Source organism: Chelonus insularis, unplaced genomic scaffold, assembly GCF_013357705.1.
Source record: "Chelonus insularis isolate UGA/USDA-ARS -01 unplaced genomic scaffold, ASM1335770v1 contig_76_pilon, whole genome shotgun sequence".
In the NCBI taxonomy this organism is placed as follows: Eukaryota; Metazoa; Arthropoda; class Insecta; order Hymenoptera; family Braconidae; genus Chelonus; species Chelonus insularis.
The window spans coordinates 1,299,591-1,306,409 of record NW_023276741.1 but is presented as its reverse complement, the minus strand read 5'-3'; positions in this window follow the sequence as shown (position 1 = coordinate 1,306,409).

Below are 6,819 nucleotides of genomic sequence, written 5' to 3'. Positions count from 1 at the left end.
TTAAAAGTTTTTTTTTTTTACCGGTTTCAAATACAATCCTAATCCTCTCTTGTGCGGTTTTAGACGTAGACCTTTACCCAAAGCTATTGCTTCCATTTTCTCGTTATGTCGTTTAGCTTCTTCTAATTGACGTTTGGCGTCTCTAGCATCATTAATTGCTTTCGCAATGCCAGCAGCGCCACCTGCTACAGCACCAACTGCACTTAAACCTGCAAATAGAGGTATAAGAGGTAAAATACCTCCCACTTTTGGCGGCATTAGTATAATACGTGGAACTTTGATTTTTTTCTTTCCACCAGCATCGCGAACAGTCTTTCGTGCAGCAGCTAATGCAGATTTAATAGGATCTGAACTGGAATTTAACATAAGCTTTGCTGAATTAACAACTTTTCGCAAATGTTTAACTCCCTTGTCCTTTTTGTTTTTTTCTTTCAAACCCATTCCCAATTTTGATTTAACTTTCATGACGTTGGAAATTCCTAAAGCAGTAATTCGTTCAGCAATATCTGCGTCTCTCGCAAAAACACGTTTCATAGATTTTTCAGCAAGTATTCTATCAGCTGCGTTTCTAGCTTCAATGTTATCTCGATTTTGCGAATATGCAATATCGTGTTCTTTACAAGCAGCGTCCAATGGATTGATTCCTGGATCTCCACGTGCTAATCTCTCCTTCAATTTAGTTCCTGGACCACAATAATGATATCCTGGTATATGAAGTTCAAATGGCAATTTGTTTATAAGTGTGTTAACAATACCAGCACCTCGTTTTTTGATACGTCTTTGCACTATCATTGTTCAAGAACGACTAACTCGACACCTATAAAAGATGTAAATTTATAGCTAGAATGTCATTCTACATCAAGATGAAGTTCAATCAACAAGACATTAAGTTGCCTGTAATTAACTTTGACCTATCACGAGACACAAATATCAAACGTCACGGACAACTTTTACCAAATAGTGTCCGTGGTGTTATTTGTGGTCCATCAAATTGTGGAAAGACAAATACTCTTTTAGCACTTATTGTACATCCAAATGGCCTACGATTTGAAAATATTTATTTGTATTCAAAATCATTTAACCAACCTAAATATCAGTTTTTAAAAAAAATAATTGAACCAATTGAAGGTATTAAATTTTATGCTTTTAATGAGCATGAGGAAGTGGTAAAACCGGATGAAGCAAAACCCAACTCAATTATGATTTTCGATGACGTAGCATGCGAAAAACAAGATAATATGCGAACCTATTTTTGTATGGGACGACATAGAGATATTGACTGCTTCTATCTTTGTCAAACTTATGCACGAATTCCTAAACATTTGGTGCGTGACAATACAAACTTTCTTGTACTTTTCAGGCAAGATGACATGAATCTAAAACACATTTACGATGATCATGTAAATACTGACATGACTTATTCTCATTTTCGAGATATATGTTCAATGTGCTGGAATAATGATAAATATGGCTTCTTGGTAATTGATAAAGACAGTGATCTTAATAATGGGCGATATAGAAGAGGATTTGATTGCTTTATAAGTATAAATTCACCGTGAATACATTAAATTGTACATTATGTATGTGATTGTCAAAGTGTCAACATGAAAACTACGAAGCTGCAACAAGAAAAAAAAATATTGCATCAAATAGCAAAAGTTAGTGATGCAATACGCCAAAAGCATAAGTTGATTAAACTTGGAAGAGATATGACTCAACAAACCATGAGTGAAATATTTAAACCTATGGTGACTCCTCTTAAACAATTAGCTGATAAAACACTTATTAAAGAGGAACCTCAAGAAATAAAAATAAAAAAAGAAGAACCTAAAGAAGAGCCTAAAGAAGAAGTTGAAAGCAAACAAGAAAGCCTTACACCTGATTATGAAATAACTGATGATGATTCTTATACAACAGCAACAATTACCCATCAAAGTACTCCTATTAAAGACATACCTGTAGTAAGGTATTTGAAGATGTTCGATTCTAAGCTCTTGTCCAAAGAATTAGATACAAAGTATGGCATACGAAAGTTAAAAGGTAATCGACTGATGATGGGTGATTCTGAAGTCAGGTTCGACAATAATTTTATTTATATTGGTGATAGAAAATACAATACTACTTCTGGTCTATTGGAATTATTATTTATGAATTCACCTGATCAATCAAAAATAACAAAAGAAGATGAAAACACTTATGGCAGAATTATCAGTATGACAAACGCCTATCGAAAGCATTATCTTCCTGACAGAAGTATCAGAGTAGATAAGAATTTAAAAAAATTCACCGACATAATCAGTAAATATATACCAAAAAGTGGAGAAAGTTTACCACAATATATGATTAAACATAAACAAAATCATCCTACCGATTATATTTATTGGGATGATCCCAATGAACTTGTAGATCGACTTCGTTTACTTATTGCATCTCAAACTGCTGGAAATTTCAGTCATACTAACGAAATTTTATCAATTTTAGAGGAATTGCGTGAAGCTGAAATCATTTATTAATCTGATGTATTCTACACAGCTACTCATTCTTTGAAGAACTTTTGAAGTGAGAGGTTTAAAAATGAGTGTTGACGTTTTTGGACGACAATTAGCGAAAGATATTGTGAAAAGTGCTGTTCGTGGGCCTCCTGGTGAAGGATTCAAATTAACTGTGGATCAACAGTTTGACATGGATAATAAGAGATTGTGTAATCTCGCTGAACCAGTAGATTTGAATGATGCCACATCATTAGGAGTAATTGAAAAAAAGATTACAATTTTAAAAAAATTTATTGAAATAGAATTACGTCTGTTACGCGAAACTGTAGCAAATTTAAGAAGAATTGTTGAAGAAAATAGAGAAAGAATCAAAATCATTAATGTTCAAGTAGAGCAACATATTGAATCATCACAAGAACATCGTAAACGTCTGAAAGAAGAATTGAATGAAACAATTGAACTGCATGAGTCAGATCGATTACGTTTACTGAAAAAAGCAAATCGTAAACAAGCTGAAAGTATTAAACAATTGGAAGAAAATATTCGGAAATATCTTGATCAGCAGCATCATGAACAAGGAGAAAAAAATAATAACTGAAGAGCTGCATAGACCGGTCAGAAGAAATTATCAACGACGACATGTTGATATACGTGGGCTTGATGAAACTTGGCAAGCTGATCTAGTTGACATGACAGCATATAAATCTTATAATAAAGGTCATCAGTATTTATTGACTATTATTGATATTTTTTCAAAATACGCTTGGGCTGTGCCCACAAAATCTAAAAATGGTAAAGATGTAGCCCATGCAATGAAATCGATTCTATCACAAAAAAGAGTGCCAAAATTTTTGCATGTTGATAGAGGAAAAGAATTTTACAATAAAGAATTTGAAGCACTTATGAAACAATATAATATCAAAATGTATTCCACATTTAGTAATCTTAAGGCATCTATATGTGAACGATTTAATCGCACGTTAAAAAGTCAAATGTGGAAACAATTTACGTTGCGAGGTAATTACCAGTGGATAGACATCTTACCAAAATTGATGACATCATATAACAATAGCAAACATAGAACCATCAAAATAAAACCGATTGATGTTACTTCAGCCAATGAGAAACAATTACGTCATACTATCTACAATAATAAACTTGAAGTTCAACAAAAAATAAAAAAGACTAAATTTAAGGTTGGGGACAAAGTACGCATAAGTAAATATAAGCATGTCTTTGAGAAGGGATACACCCCTAATTGGACAACTGAAATCTTTAATGTAAGTCAAGTATTGAATACTGATCCAGTAACCTACAAGCTTGTCGACTATCAAGATCAACCGATTGAAGGAGGTTTTTATCAAGAAGAATTGACTAAGGTTCAATACCCTGATATTTATTTGGTAGAAAAAGTTCTGAAAAAACGTGGTAATCAAGCTTTTGTCAAGTGGTTAGGATTCGATAAAACACACAATAGCTGGATTAACATAAAAGATTTATAATGTCTCTAACTGATGAGTTAGAAACAATGACTGCCAAAATGTCTTTAGCTGAAGAGCTAGAAACAATGGCTGACAAAATGTATAGTGATGCTCAAAAATTACCACGTTATACAAAAGATAAAGCTGCTAATATTAAATGGATATCTTTAACTCATAAAGAACAACAACAAATTAAAAGAGAAAAAAAAATAATTAAACGTCTTGATAAAATTAATAAACGAATGTTAAAAGAAATTAAAAAAAATAAGACCAATAAGAATGAAGATGATTTTGTCATATTATTTGTAGAAGATGAGTTCAATACAAACTAATGTAAATAATTTATAATATTTTTTTTTATTGAATAAATTTTTTTTTTCTTACAAATTATTTTTTTTTTTAACATAAACCTCATATTTAAAATAATTTATTTACACTATTTAATATAAATTATAACCCCAAGGAAGTGTATCAGTTGTTTGTGCTAGAAGAACTCTTTTATTGTCTTCCCAACTTAATGCTAATTTTTGTCTACTAATTGTATGTACTTCATGTTTCTTGCTGACTATATGATATTCCGTTTTACATAATTGTTCATGATTAAGTAAGCATTTTTTGTAATCATCAAATGTTATAGATTTTATTGTTGCAGTTTTGACACCCTTTGCTTTACTATATTTGTCTTTTTTATTTTGAACTTTAAATGTGTACATTTTTGCTTTTAGACCAATGAATTCCGTCATTATTTCACCTTTATTTTCATCTTTCATAAGGACTACAATTTTTTTATTAACTAATGGAATATTAAAACGGTTATTTGGTGGATAGTCTGAGGTGTCAAATTTATGTATATTATCTTTGATGCAATCATAAATATCAGCATTGAGAAATTGATAAATTAAACTATCTGTATCTGTGTATAATAATTTTACCTGATTGTCTGTAAATTGTCTTTTAATTAAATTGTAATGGAAGTCATAAATAAACATTTTTGAAAGATCTAAAACTACAAATCCTACGTATATCGGCTTATTGAAATATATATTTTTTCGCTCCATTTCTATTATTACCATGTCATTGTCAAAAATTATACTATTGTGGAATTTTGGAGAGGCAATGAGATTTTTTGCACCATACCGACCTTCCCACTGTGTAACTAACTTTACATCTTTATACTTCCGAACGTTTTCCATTGTTTTTCCGTAAACTGCATTATTCATTAATTTATAGAAATTCTTTTCAAAATCATTTTTAGATTTTTTTCGTAAATCTGTATTCAGATCTACATACTTCTTCATCCATGGTGATTGATTAAATTTAAGGATCCTATGGATTTTGGTTACAATCATTCCTAAATCGAGACATTGTTTTAAATTTCTGTAGTGAATCACATATTCAAGTTTAGGTAATAATGTCGTCATAAGTTTGCTGCTATTGCTGTTTGGAGGTTTACGGTGTTCAGGACACAATGGCAAATCTTTATGATGCTCGTGTAAGATTTTTGGATACTCTAAATCAACCTCGAAAATGTAACCAACTGGAGAATCATTGGAGATATTTTTAATTATTTCACAGATATTAGAAATATTGATGTCATCTTTCACCCATTCAAATGATCCAGTTGGTAGGTACTCACTCATTGCTGCTCCATACAAATTATTTACATCAAAATACATGAGATATGATATATTTTCATTGGGGTTATAATCATTACACATATACGGGTTATTTGCTTTTGCATATCTATTTGAACACTGTGCCACTCCTCCTCTAATACCTTTTTCTATGAAATTAAGCATTTCCACATTGTCCAAGAGTTCGAGTTCAATTTCTGTATATTTCAACATAGCATCAAAAGCTAATCCAGGTGCAGTGTAGTAATGTAACGGATCAAGCTCATAAGTAGAGATACAACTTTGTCTAAAATTTTGAAAAATGTCTGCTAACAGAAGAACGTCTGTTTTTAAATATAAATCTGAATATTCACCGAGGGTGTTTAGTTGAAATTGATCCCAAACGTGGCGTGCATGTTGGTAATCGTCATCGGAAATGGCCGAATCGTTGAGTTTCGAATAGAATTTTGTTTTGTCAGGTAGTTGTCGTTCGTCAAGTTTTTCCCAACTGTCAATACATTCATATGGGAAAACACCTTTACGAGTTACTAACTGAAATTTATCTGGCTCGGGATAGAAACTTTTGGTAATTGATTTTGCGTTATTATCCAAAAATGATGCAAGTTTCTCAATACTATTGCTCATGAATCGGAAAGAATCAATAAATCGTAATTTAACAAATATTTCTTTTTTTCTTTTTTCGTGGGAAATTTTCTGATCAACTGTTTTTGTAAATGCTATGTATTTTTCTTTATTGACAGGTAATAATTCCATATAACCTTTAAATGATGCAGCTAATGATTTAATAAAAAAATGTGAGTCATATCCTGAGAGGTTATGAAAAATGACTGGAATTATGCATGAATTTTGATAATTTAAATTACAATTAACATGAGCAGCGCCTCGATAATTGCCTGTAAAGTGACAGTGATCATGTACTTTCGTTTCATCATGTAAAAATGATTTATTACAAATGTGACAGATTTTTGCATTATGAAAATCGTTTAACTGTTGGGATGTTAATGGTTTCATTGGTACTGCGTTTTCTAGGTAAGTTTTGACAGTTTCAGCTATTTTTTTCAACTCAGTCATGAACCAGTTTATACAATTAACGTCACGTTTAAGATTAAATCGACATTTTGAATTGTCATATGTACAGTGCATATAATAGGCTACACTACATGGAATATGCTTTTGATTACCTTCATTATCAGGTTCAAGAATACTCTCAAG